Source organism: Saimiri boliviensis, chromosome 3 (assembly GCF_048565385.1).
Source record: "Saimiri boliviensis isolate mSaiBol1 chromosome 3, mSaiBol1.pri, whole genome shotgun sequence".
NCBI lineage: Eukaryota > Metazoa > Chordata > Mammalia > Primates > Cebidae > Saimiri > Saimiri boliviensis.
The window spans coordinates 43,858,886-43,873,950 of NC_133451.1; the positions used below are offsets into that span (position 1 = coordinate 43,858,886).

At 33.7% G+C, this 15,065-nt stretch overlaps 1 pseudogene; it reads right to left on the reverse strand.

The window, feature by feature from the left end:
* Positions 1-1,718: 1,718 nt before the first annotated feature.
* The window catches only part of LOC101036337 (52 kDa repressor of the inhibitor of the protein kinase-like), a 30,135-nt pseudogene continuing 16,788 nt past the window's right edge, over positions 1,719-15,065 (reverse strand).

A 15,065-nucleotide genomic window follows, 5' to 3' on the forward strand; every position in this document is an offset into this window, starting at 1 on the left:
ATTCCCACTGGCAATGTATGAGAGTTGCAGTTGTTCTGCATCTTCAACACCACATGATATTGTAAACTTTTATAAATGCAACAATTGTGCAGTAGTATCTCATAGTATTAATTTGCATTTTTCAAATGGAAGATGTTAAAAACATTTTCATGTACATATTTTTATCTGCATTTTTCATGTGCTTACTTGTATATCTTTTTGATCAAGTGTTTGTGAAAGATTTGTCCTTTTTTTAAAAAAATATATATTTTATTGCATTTTAGGTTTTTGGGGTACATGTGAAGAACATGAAAAATTGTTTCATACATACATGGCAATGTGGTTTGTTGCCTTCCTCCCCATCACCTATATCTGACATTTCTCCCGTGTTATCCATCCCCAACTCCCCACCACCCACTGTCCTCCCCTAGTTCCCCCCAACAGACCCCAGTGTGTGATGCTTCACTCCCTGTGTCCATGTGTTCTCATTGTTCAACACCTGCCTATGAGTGAGAACATGCAGTGTTTGATTTTTTGTTCTTGTGTCAGTTTGCTGAGAATGATGGTTTCCAGGTTCATCCATGTCCCCGCCAAGTAGAAATAAATGTTATGTTTAGAATGGATTAACCTAAACAATTCCAGAATGACACTAGCAGAGATTACACAGAAATGAAACGCAGCCCTTCCTATACTATATCCTGGAAGAACAGATCAGTCTTCAAGGCATAACAGTTAAAACAGAGGCCTTTTAAATACACAGATCATTAATGGATAATGCATTCAATGGAAGGCCTATAGGCAAAGATACACCTTACAGCTTTTCTTCCAAATATCAAATACAAGAGAAGACATATCTTGAAAGTATTTTAGGCATTTTCACTGGTTTCTGAATTATCCATAGGAAGCTCTAACTTAATTGTATAGAGTTTGATTTGTGTACTCCCCATTAAATCTGGTGTGTTTTATATCCAAAGTTTTGTTAAGCAAAGCTGAGTTACTCAACTTTGTTCCATCAAAGTGTTTAACTATGCTTCAGACACTTTCATGCATTTTCATAGCACTTATTCTCCATTTTCATCACAGGAAGAATTCATCAATGCATCCACATTAGGAAAAAAACAACCTCAGGTAGGTGGAGTGTTTCATACATGAGGGACAAAAGTTCTATATCTTTACCTCTGTGTTTCCATTTGACTCTTTGACAAGGGAACTTGGCTGAGATTATGTCAGGATTGAGTTAGTCACTTCTGTACTTGTCAGCATGGTGTTCCTCAGATGTATTGAATTTAAACTGTCCTGTGACTGAAGGTACCAGAAATAAGCAGTTTTGCAGTACTGTTCTGAGAATGTATCTTTCAGTTTCTGAAAAATGTGCACCACTGTTGGAACGTTTGGGTTTCTTGATAAAAACACTCAGAGGTCAGTTGATATGCCATGTTACCTTACTAAGCTCTATGGAATATCCCAGGGAGTTTCATTTGACTATCAAGTTTGGTTGCCAAATCTGTGCTTCCTTAAACTAAAAATAACGATAGATTTAAGATCTTTCATCACTTCCTTAAATGAATGCAGTACTGCCTTCAAACTACGCCCTACAAAGATGGTATCAGAGGTGTGACCCTGAAGATTTATTCAAAGGGTTCTTGTAATGAATAGGACATTTTTTTAAAACAATGGTAAAAATGAAATCAAAATTAACAATGAGGGCAAATTCTTAGCTGGCTACACAGTTATTCCATCTAATATTGCATCACCATTTTTATCACGTAAAAATAAAAAAGTGCTAGCATGAGGTCTACTAAAATTTTGAAAGCACCATGCCTGCTTATCCAATGAAAATACCCAATTTCCTTTCATCATTTATCCTTTTTCCCCTGTTTTGAAAAAGAGCATAAATGACATTGTCCACTCCTAAAAGCAGTTGTGATTGATGGAAAAATGAAGAAACTTCTGCAGTTGTTCCTAATGCAACCCATAATGGGCACTGATTTTGCCAATCACATGAGGAAAGGCAGAGTGGGTAGATAGCTTGAGGATATATTTCTAAAAGTCTAGAAGAAACAACTTTTATTTTGGAAGAGAATCCACTGCACACAGTGTAAACTTGGCCATGGCAGTAATACTCCATATTTAGTCCCCACTTCTCAGTTATGGTAGTGTGAAATTTCACAGCCAAAATTTCTGCTTCAGCTTCATAAGGCAGGAAGCCCACAGAGTCCTGTCTCAGGTTGAGATTCACAAACAAACCTCACCAACAGAAGTGGGTGCTCTTTCCCTGATATGTCCACTACACTGTCAGTGGTGGCCGTAGTTTGGATATTTGACCCTCAAAACTCATGTTAAAATTTGATGCCCCATGTTAAAGGTGGGGCCTAACAGGAGGGGTTTGGGTCATGGGATAAATCTCACATGAATCACTTTTGCCATCCTTCTGGTAATGTGTGAGTTCTTGCTCTCTTTGTTCCTCCAACTGCTGCTTGTTGAAAGGAACCTGGCATCTCCCTCCTTTCTCTTTCTCCAGTCATGTTGTCTCTGCATGCACCCGCTCCCCTTTGCCTTCCACCCTGAGTTGAAGCAGGCTGAGTCCCTCGCCAGATACAGATGCTGGTGCCATGCTTCTTGTACACCCTGCAGAACCATAGGCCAAATAAACCCTCTTTCCTTTGTAAGTTTCCCAGCCTCAGGTAATCCTTTATAGCAACACAAACCGACAAAGAGTGATAATGACAAAGAAGTGTGAGATTCTCACTTCCCTTAGACTTTCTTCCCTAATGCATCTCTTACAGATTTCTAGCATATGACTCTACTGTGTTTCCAAACAGAACAGTGTGTTAGCCACTGTCATCTCAAAGTGCTTTCTCTAGGACCTCTTCACCAGAATTTATCCGGCACTCCAGCAGTGCTTGAAAGTTACCAGGAGTAAAACAACTTTCTGGGGTTTCATCACCCCAGAAGGAATGTTTAGCTTTCTCATAAGAATCAACATTTCAAATAGAAACTTTATATTTAGCTTTCCCATGAGTACCAAAACTTCAAATAAAGACTTTATGTATTTTTTGTTTTCCTTTTTGTCAAAGGTTAATGGTAAAAGATCCTAATGCTGTTCTTCATCCCCTTCTCTGTACTGGGGTTGTGCACATTGTTGTTATTGGTTTCTCTGTGTACGTGTGTGTGTGCATTTTCCTCTTCAGTTTTGTAAACTTTTTCTGCTTCATGTGTTCTAATTTCATCTTCACTAATTCTTTTATTCATTTTCCCTGTCATGGAGATTGTTTAAATGACTGCTGGCATCAACTATTGTTGATATTGCATTATCTTAAAAAACCATCCCATAAGCACTGGTTCTACAAATCATAAGAGGTCTCAAAGTAGTTGGCACATACTTGACAATGTTTGTTTAGTTGATCAGATGTTTGATTTTCTGTCTGCTCCACTCTGCTTCTGACATCTGGCTGGATATGGCGGGAAACTGAAAAAAGCCAGGTCAGACTGCATGCTCTTCTACAGTGCAATCTGTGGTAGTGCAGCCTCACGTACCCTCTGTTGAGCTCAGCCTTCTTTTCCTTGCCTTCTCAGGGCAGTCTGCTGGCCATAGAACCCAAGGAGGAGAGAATGCATGTTGTATTTTAACAGATACTTTTAAAAATATCTATCGATAGAGTTATATAGTATTTTCTTCTTCTTCTTTTTTTTTTTTTTTTTGAGACAGAGTCTCACTCTCACCCAGGCTGGAGTGCAGTAGCACAATCTCGGCTCACTGCAGCCTCCACCTACCAGGTTCAAGCAATTGTCCCATCTGAGGCTCTCGAGTAGCTCAGACTACAGCTGGGACAACCACTCCTGGATCACCTTTGTATTTTTAGTAAAGACAGGGTTTCACCACATTGGGCAGACTGGTCTCCAACTTCTGGCCTCAAGTCATCCGCCCACATCAGCCTCCCAAAGAGCTGGGATAACAAGAGAGAGCCACCAGGCCCAGTTGTAGTGCTTCTTTATTTTGTTAATAGGATGAGGTATAGATTGAGTTTTGAATGTTGACCTAACTTTGTATTTCTAGTGGAATAAATCCCACTAGGTTATATTTGATGTAGTATTCTTTTTACATATGGATATATTTAATTTGAAAATAATTCTTTATAGATTTTTGCATCTATGTTCAAAACGAATATTGGTCTTTTCTTATACTGGCTGTCTCAGATTTTAGTATCAAGTTAATTCTCCCTTCTTGCTCTACTCTGGGTTCTCCAAAGAAACAGAACTGAGAGGATATATGTGATATATGTATGTGTGCATGTTTTATAGACATTGGATCACATGATTATGGAGACTGAGAAGTCCCAGAATCTGCCATCTGCAAGCTGGTGAACCATGAAAGATAGTGGCATAATTCAGTCCAAGTCCTAAATCCTGTGGGTTGGGTGTAGGGAGGTGATGATGCAATTCCTGGTCTGAGTCTGAAGGCCAGAGAACCAGGATTTGCTGTCTAAGGTCAGAAAAAAAGAAGATGGATGTCTCAGTTTAAGAAGAGAGAGCAAATTTGCTCATTGTTTTCCTTTTGGTTCTATTTGGGCCCACAAGAGGTTGGATAATGTCCACCCACATTGGTGAGAATGATTTTCTTTACTCAGCTACTGATTTAAATGCTCATCTCTGCTGGATGTACCCTCACAGACACACCAGAAATAATGTTCTAGCAGCTATCTTGGGCATTCTTTAGCCCAGTCAAGTGGACACATAAAATTAACCATCACACTCCTTTTCTGTTTTCTGGAAGGGATGCCTAGAATTGGTGTTATTTCTTTTTTTCATGTTCAGTAGAATTTTCCAGTGAAAATAGCTGGACCTTAAGTTTTCCCTTTCAAAGGTTTTAAAAGATGGATTACATTTTTAAAATATTTGTAGGAATATTCAGGTTTTCTATATCTTCTCAGCTGAGTTTTGTTATACAAGCGTACCCTGCCTTCAATAAAATTACATTTTATATGGGGAATAGATGACGTAGGTCCTTACATAACAGTGTGTTATAGACTGAGGGATGCATAGTCTGGTGAGCAGTAGCACTGTGATCCATTAAGTATTCTATAATATTGCAAGAATCAGAGAAAATTAATTTAGAATATTAACTAGATTTTATTCTGTAGGAGGAAGAATCTGGAAGAATCGACTCTCTCAGCAATTTTATTTACAGTTCTAAATAGACTTTTCCTGAGGACAGCTTTAAATAAAGAGCTTTCCTTGTACTTTCAAATATAATGTTATTTAGAATGCAATGTACTTACGTGGTTGTGTTTTTTGTTTGTTTGTTTGTTTGTTTTTGTACCTTACTGGTTATATAGATAAACACCAGTAATGTTTGTTTATATGATAATCTGTTTACACTTGGATGCAATTGTCATGCAGGAATATCTGTTGAATGAATGAAGGGTTGAATAATAAATGAATGAATGGACAGAGGAATAAAGAAAAGGCAGGCAGGAAATCAGGAAGAGAGGGAGGGAGGAAGGAAGGAAAGAAGGAAGGAGGGAAAGATGGAAAGAGGGAAGGAGGAAAGGAGGGAAGGAGAGAAGGGGGGAGGGAGGAAGGAAGGGAGGGAAGGAGGAAAGGAAGGAAGGAGGGAAGGAAGGAAGGAAAGAAGGAAGGAAGGAAAGAAGGAAGGAAGGAAGAAAGGACGGAAAGAAGGAATCTTTAGTTACACATTATAGCCATAATAGAAGGAGGGAAGATGGGGAGGGAGGGAGGGAAGAAAGGAAGTAAGGAAGGGAGGCAGGGAGGGAGAGAGGGAGGAAGGGAGGGAGGGAGGAAAGGAGGCAGGGAGGGAAGGGAAGGAAGGAGGCTTTAGTTATGCATTATAGTCATAACAGAAAAATATCTCACCACCTTCTGACTCATTTTAGAAAGACCCAAGAGACTGTACTTAACTAACAGATCTCTTTTTTAGAATGTTGTATCAAATACAGGAATAGTCAATGAATAAGTTTTGTGTCAGTCATATTACTTTTATGTTTCTTTTGATCAAAATTGCATTATGATTTTATTCAATTATATTATTTTCTGTGCTTATATAAATATATTTGTGTAATTAAATATATTTTGAAGTTACATAACAGAAAAGTTTTTGGATGTAAGGAAGCATTAATAAGTTCTTTAATACCTGGGATAATGTTTACTACTGTTGAAACATAAGATGTAAGACATTATTATGAACATAACAAACATTATAAAGGGGAGTGAACATTTTATGAAAAACAGATATGTTGACTATAATTCTATGGTTTAGCTTTATTATTATGATTATTATGATTATTGTTTTTATTTGAGATGAAATCTTGCTCTGTTACCCAGGCTGTAGTGCAACGATATGATCTTGACTTACTACAACCTCCATCTCCCAGGTTCAAGCTATTCTCTTGCCTCAGCCTCCCTAGTAGCTGGGATTGCAGGCCTGTGCCACCATGCCCAGCTAATTGGTTTAGATTTATTTTATTTATTAAGTTTATTTTCATTCCTATTCATATATACCACAGAGACATTTATATGGTTTCACAGCTATATTTGAATATTACATTTCATTATCCAATTTATGCTTAATAGTATTTAATAGATGTTTCTCATTATCCTCACATATAAATAATTATCACATATTTACAGTTTTTGATAAGTTCATACTAGCTTATGTTATTGATCTAGGACCAGAGTGATTGGGATTTTGGATTGTTTTATGTTTTTAAATATTTTTATATTTATAAAATGATATTTCTTGAGGATGCCACCCAAGTCTAAATGCAAAAATACTCATAGCCTGAAGAAAATTGTATACAATATTTTAATAATTTCATGCATGAAACAAAGTTTTGACTGCTCTTTGACTATGGCCCATCACAAGAGGGCAAATGTGAAATTTTCCACTTGAGGTGTCATGTCTATGCTCAAAAAGTTTCAGATTTCAGAACATTTCAGACTGGACGTTTAGATTAAGGATGTTCAATCTGTATTTTCTGCTGGGAGTTCAGGCTGGTTACGTACAGAAGCCAATAAAGAATTAGACTTTTAAAAATATATAATTTAAAAAGTATCATTGATGTGATTAATATTTTTGCACCTAGCATACAAATGGAGTATGTGGTGATATTAGTGGTAAAAGGGAATCCTCTCTATTCTGCCCTAAAAATCATTATAGAAAGTACCCTAAACATATTAATAACTGACTTTATCAGCCTTTCAGGAGGCTTCATGTCTACTATTGGAGATTTAGGTATTTTCAATGAATATCAAATCATTCGAATGTTGCCTAAACTAAATGTAATTTAGAAATTTTCAGCTAGGGCTGGAACAAAATCATACACGTTAAACCTAAATATAAAAAAAGTTTGCATTTCTTCAATTTGCTGCATCTATGTAAATCCTACCCTCCACTGGTCTGTATAATAAAAAAATTCAATATGTTTAGAAATTCAGAATAAAAGTAGAATAATAATGAATGCACAGTGATGCAGCATTGCATTTAGAACTATGGTCTACCCAAATCAAATCTATCACATTTCTATCTAGCCCCCTTACTCTCTTATTGAGAAACATAAAATCAGCTATCTTGTACTAATATGCATCAAAACCTCCTCCAATTTGCCTAGCCTGTCTCCAGGACAGTAACTCCCACTAACTCCCATTGTGCAATATTTATTCCATTCCTGTCAGCCCCTCCTAGGTCACCTATTTATCTGTTGATGTTCTTCTGCCATGGAAGCTTGTGTTGATTTCAGTACATGCCAGAAGACTGTCGAAAGAAGAAAGGCAGGGCTGAAGGATACGTCCTCTCTACATTATTAAGCTTCTTTGAAAATAGGCATAAAAGTGATGGTTCTAGGTTTGTCTATTTAAAAATAGAGATGGCATGGTTTTCATCTGATAAGTTACATATGTATTTACATATTTTCAAGTTAGATAGAGTTTGTGGAAAACACATCGATTTAACTCCATTTTTGCTCTTTGACAAAAATAATCAGATTTTATTCAATTCTTTACAAGAGGGCTTGGTACACCACACATTTTGTACTATGCTATTGTTTCAGTATTCCTAGTCACATTTATACAGTGGCTCTCTTTTCCATATCTCTGTTCTTTTACTTTCTAGATAAATTTGATTGTATTATTTCCACTATTTTTTCCTTTTTTTTTTTCTTAGTGAAAATCTTGGAATTTCTGCATTTACTTTAATAAATGGTAATAGTTTAGTTTGTGTACTCTTCTTTAATGTGTTCCAGATGAAAATTTTTCACTTATAAAACAAAATATTATAATGTACTTTGACTAAATCTGTAAAAATATCCCAAGAAGCAAAGCACATTTTGATTGTCTATCAAAGTCAGGTTTAACTTTATTAATAAAAGCATGCAGGGACTAACTATATTTCCATTGTTTTCTTCACTGATTGTCTTGAAATATTTGTGATAATATTTTATATGGTAGATCAATAGAACATGATTAAGAGAAGTCTTATTCTGCACCCCAAAATGACCATAAGCTAATAATTTATAGAAAAAAAAAACTCCAAGAGGTTTTAACAATGAATTTAGTCAAGTCTATATGACTTAGATTTTCAATTTCTCAAGATTCTGTATACCAGAAAATTATACATGAAGACATGTGAGGAAAATTCTTTCTCCTTGTTTGACTATATCACAGAAAATATATTGTCACATCTGGGAATATAGCCACTCTTCAGAGTGCTAACTCTGATTTTTACTTTGAATGTTCATGAATCATTTATTTGAATGTAATGGTTCATAACATTCTAAAGATGATTGAATAGTAAACCCACAATGTAAAAAGGTCACAATATTTTATATGATTCCTTTTACCTTTGTGAAGGAATAAGCAGACTATATAGCTAAAAGTAATCAGAATATCCCAAACCATTAGTGACAAAGAAATATTTTGTACTGAATTTTTCCTACTTCTTTTATGTTCATATTTTATCTCTCCTTCTACAGGTTCTGAAAGTAGTTCTCCAGCTGATTACTTTTATTGTTGTAGTACTTACTTTATTACATAATTTCCCATATAAATGACACGTATCTCCATTTTGGAATAATTTTATTTGGAAGCTAATGGACCATTACATTTGCTACATGTTACTAGCAAAGCAGAGTATTAGGCACTGATATGCCTTTTGTTTTCATTCTGTTTCTTAACATCGCATAGCCTTTGATCCATGGAGACTGTCTCTACCCTCCATGTTCTCTGATTTCATTCAGAAAGAGCCAGAGGAAGGAGAGTAGGATTTGGAAGAAGATTAACAGCACCTACTTTGACTTTTTGAAGGTTGGAAAGAGGTCAGGCTGAAGCCAATGTTTTACAAGGCATGGATTTTTCATGAAGCTTTCATTTTTTATGCACCCGTTGTTCAAATTCTATTTCTCTCCTTGCTGTGCTAATGAATCTCCGTAATCTCTACTGATTGTAGTAATCACAAACTTTATGGGTTAAGTGTTCAGAAAGCAACTCGATTAAGCTGTGTTTTTCACCAAAATAAAAAAATAATAATAACAAGACACTTAATGTTTGGTTGTCATAGTTCTATTATTATTTTATTTTCCAGTAATTTTTCCACCACATTACTTTGTAAGAATTTGAAATTCCTGTACCATGGTTTATTAAGAAGCCATAAAATAACTAATAAATGCATCAACCAGAAGTTTGTTGTTACCAAAGAGGCATTTTCAGTAAAGTACGATTTAGCTTTTCATGAAATTTGTAGCCATTCATGTTTTAAGCTGTATAGATTACTTTGATTTGTCTTATGTTTTACTGTAGAGATGAATATTGTCCATGATCACTGATTTTCCATAGTAGATATATAAATGGACACTATTGTATGTGTGCTATTGCATCATGTCACGAAGGCCCATAATACACGTGATGTGGATGAAAAGCAATTTTTCAAAGTAAAAATTGCTACATTTGTTTTAGTTTATGTTACTGTTCTCTTCATGAGAGAAAACATGGTATGCTCATTATTCATGGCTGCCCGCTATACAGCCTTTTCCTATGTCTTATAATAGCAGCCCACCTTTTAAGAACTCCATACTATTATTTAGACATGTAACTGATTTGGCTATTAATCATTTACATGTATGCCTAACTTAATATAAAAATAAAATTTAGTTAAGCTTGTTTTAGCTATGTATTTAAAGAATATTTCTAACAAGACCCATTTCTAGAACAGCAATCTTTAGATGAAATTGTATATGTATATATGTAAAAGCTATTGACAATTATTACTAGATTTATATTTTCACCAATAATTGCAGGGAATTCAATTTCACCACTTTACCTACTTGCTTGCTTTTGTTCCCATTAAATCTTTGCTAATGAGGTAAATGCTCTGTTATTGTTTTAACTGCACTTTATTTGATTCATACTGGGATTTATTTTTATTGAACATTTTATGTTTTACTTTTTGTGAAGTTCTTCCTTCTATACTGGTACTAAACTAATTATGCATTCGAAGTATCAATTATTTAGGTTATATTTTAAATTTTTCAAATCATTGTAATTCAAATTTTAATTATTTAAATGTGATTAATTGTACTAGTATTTAAATTTTTGTCTTTAAAGTATATCAGCTTCTTATTTATGTTTTCTACTTCTTGAGTCACTCTCTTTTTTGAGACTGTATTTATTTCAACTACATGTTTATTGTATTAGTAGTTATATAGTTTATTTTTTAAATTCATATTTTCAATCAATCAGACATAATTTTGTACTACCTAAAATGATGCGAGGATATACATTTGATATTTGTTAATGATATAAGTGTTATATATTATAAAAATCCCTAATTTATTATATTTCTACATGTACTTGGTCTTGCTTCGTGACTTGTTTTTTAAAACTATATAATTTTATTATATATATATATATACACATATGTGTGTGTGTATATATATATAGATAGATAGATATAGATATGTCACATGATACCTATCTACTCTGGCTTTTTTCAAGGAGTGTCAAAGAGATGATGATGGAATACAATTGTGGAGTTAGGATATTAAACATTTACTGGATTTAACTGTTATAAGGAACTCAAAACTTTCTAATTCTATAGTAATTGATCCTTCTTTTAAGGAATTAATTAGGCTTATAAATACCAGTAGTTTGAGCAGCAGTTGCTACTTACTTAGTGGGTTAGCATGTAGTAATGATGTTTTTGAAATGCAAGATTTATTTTGTATAAAGAATTTACCCTAAGTGGCATTGGGTGTTAGTATAGTCAGATCACTCCATTCACTTCTATCTCCTGTGAAAACCAAGATAAATATACAGACACATACACATAAACCAAAAATCACAGTTTGTTATTGAGTTTCTTAGTGAAGACAACATTTGTCTTGAATTACAACATAACCTTTTCTTACTTATTCTCAGTAATATCTTCAGTGATGATTGTCAGTAAGAATGTCAATATTCACGCTGTGATAATTAGTATGTGCCTAATTTTAATTACTAATTCTACTTATGTATTTGACATTATTTCCTGTGGCATACCATGCTGTGAAGTATATTCACACCAAGTTAATTCCTTTCATTAATATTAACATTGAAGAAAATCACAGGAACACATAATTTTGTATAAGAGCTATTAAAGACAGATGCTAAAGAAACATGCTTTCACTTGTATAGCTCACTTAAGTATTAAATGATTTCCTATGATTGAATTAAATATACCAAACATTACCTCAAAGAAACAGAATTCAATCATCCTTTATTTGATATAATTGTTGTCCTCTCATTGGCTTTGCCCATGGCATCCTTCCAGCTACAAATGTAAAATATTTGAATATATATATTCGAGGATTAAAAATGCTCCAAATATATCAATGTACATAGGAATTAGTAAAACTGAGCAATATATGGCATGAAATATCCTTAAAATTAAATCACATAATATTCAGACTTGTAAAAACTAACAGGCATATTATGCGTGGTCTTTTAGTAATTATACATTTCTAACCACAAACATAAACCTTCAAATCCAAGAGATAAATATTTATTTATAGTAAAATTTTTCCTTTTCTTTTCTCTCACCATCAGCTGAGCAGGACGGGCAAACCCATCACATAATTTATTATACATTAAGCTGTCATTATTTTTGTTGCCTCACTTATGGAAACGCTGGTCAAATATGCAACAGAATAGGGAAGTATCCTTTTAAAATAAAGCACACACTAAAAAAAATGTTAAGTTTAATTACAAGTAATCATTTTAAAGAAACATTTCTCTTAAAAATATCTGTGATATTCTAATATAAAATTGACTTGATATTTAGATTTTCGTTGATTTTGAAAAGTTCATCCTAGTTAAAAAAATACCTCTTTTTATACAGCTAAATGAGTTTTTTCTTTAAGCTATTGCATCAGATAGAAATATTTTCCATTTACATACTTAGAGTACTCATGAAGGACAATTTATTTTCTTATTTGTTTACTCTGATTTCATTTTACCAGGAGGTCATCAGAAGAAAAACCACAATATGTTGTTCTGAAAAATTTGATGCTGACCAGAATGAATAATTGTCCTTAAAATGTATTTTCATGGAATCATAACTCCTTTTCATTTTGAGTAGCAAACTCTAAAATAAAATGAAGTGAATATGTCAAATTTTTCAAGGAATCTGGGTAATAAATAGGACTGTGATATATGAGTTAGCACTCAAGAGGGAAATAATTTAGGGTGCATAAAATATTCAGGACAAATAATTTTACTCAATAATCCTAAAAATCAATTTTAATGGCTATTGTGCATAGTGTCTCAATGAACATGAAAGGTCAAATATCTTTAATGGGTAATTTCATTTTTGCAGGGTGTGATTATGAAGTATTTATTATTTTTAAAGACAGAGTCTTGCACTGTTGCCCAGACAGAAGTGCAGTAGTGTGATCACTTACTGCAGATGCAAACTCCTGGGCTCAAGGGATCATTCTGTTTTAGTCTACCTAGTAGTAGACTAGTAATACAGGTCTGGTAACACAAACCTAGTAGTAGAACTACAGGTTTGTGTCACCATACTTGGCTAATTATTAAAAAAAAAAAAAAAAAAAGTACAGATGGGGTCTGGCTAGGTTGTCCAGGCTGGTCTTGAACATGGCTGGAATCAAGCCCTCCTCCCATTTGGCCCCCAAAAGCACTGGGATTACAATGTGAACCCCCATGCCTGGTCTACAATTGGACATTTTCAGTTCTAAATATTGAGTTAAAAAGTCATGGTATTAAAAATTGTCATCATCCATGGTAACAAAAATAAAATAGAGATAGAGAAAGATTGCTGATAATTTCAAATCTGTTAATTCTGAGATTCATGAAACAAAGATTCCAAGGAGGAATTAATGTTTTATATTATATTGCATATATTTAGGGAACACAACATGGTGTTTTCACATAGGTAGTGAAATGGTTACAAGAGTCAAACAAAATAATATATTGTTTTCTCACAGTTACACTTTGTGTGTGTGTGTGTGTGTCTGTGTGTGTGTGTGTGGCAAGATCATGTAAAATACACTCTTAACTATAGTCCTCACATTGTAGATTAAATCTCTAGACTTGTTTATTCTACGTATCTGCTACTTTGTATGTTTTGACTGACATCCTCCGGTTTTTCTCCTCTCTTCACCCCCTACTCCTGGTAACCATTGTTTAATTTTGTTTTGAGAAATTGACTTTTTTTTTTTATTCCACATATAATGAGGTCATGCAGTATTTTTATTTCCTTGTCTGATTGTTTCACTTAGTATAATGATGTTAGGTTCATCCATGTTGTGGCAAATGGTAGGATCTCTTTTTTAACACCTGAAAAATATTTCATTGTATATTAGATTACATATATACATATATACATTATATCAAAATTTCTTTATCTTTCAATGGACACTTCAGCTGTTTCCATATCATGGCTATTATGAACAGTATCTCCATGAACATGAAAGTTCTAGTATCTTTAATAGGTAATTTCATTTTTGTAGGGCATGGAGAAAAGGGAACTTTTGTACACTCTTGGTGGAACTACAAGTTGGTACAGCCATTGTGTAAGAAAGTGTGAAGTTTCTTATAGAAATTTAAAATAGAACTAACATATGATCCAGCAGTTCCTCTTCTGGGGATGTACCCAAGAGAAATTAAAGACCTGTAGAGATTAAAATTAATAAATCTCATTGATTACTATCTTTGTTTTCTCTTCATCAATCATTTGAATAAACAGCAATTCATACACATGATTCGTTTGTCTGTATTTTAAAATACACAGCTTATTTATATTATTAAATATTTATATTAGACAACTTAATATTCACAAAGTTTTACTTGGCTAACATTTGTGCTTTAAAATAATAAGAAAATTTCAAACCAAGACTATCTGAAAAATTCAGTCACTAACCAACACGTAAGTAACCAGGAAACCGAGTTACATCACTTAAAAGGCAGTTGATACTTCACTCTAAAGTAGGGTAGGAGCTAATGGAATTGCTTAATGAAAGCAAATAGAATACATTTTGACCATCTTTATTTCCAATAAAACATTGATTTTATATTAATTTTTCAGTTCATTTATTAACTATGTTTGTGCCATTGTAAAGTATATTTGGCCTTGCAATAAAATTTTTAAAAATTGTTTTTATCATTTTATTTTTCTGATGATCAAAAGAGATCCAGAAAAAAATGTCTACTATTTGTTTAAAATTTTCTTGACTTATTAGGTAAAATTGTATTTAAAATTTCTTAAAAGCTGAAAGTAACACATTTAGAAGATAAGAGGACTCTGACTGGGAAGATACTATATACAGAGGTTTAACTTAGTAAGTAATTACTAACATAGAGTTTACCATGAAAATCATAAATAGTAGAAATAACTTAACCAAAAGCAGCTGGTTGCCATAGAAACAATATACATTCACTCGGGTGCTGATTGAAAGGAACATATCTCAGAACTAACACAGGCTATAGAGGATGGATATCTTTGGGAATCTTTCTTTTTCTCTAGTTTTTCTGTCCTAGTAAAAGATGGTGAGATTGAAGGTCAGGTGGGCATTTGCAAA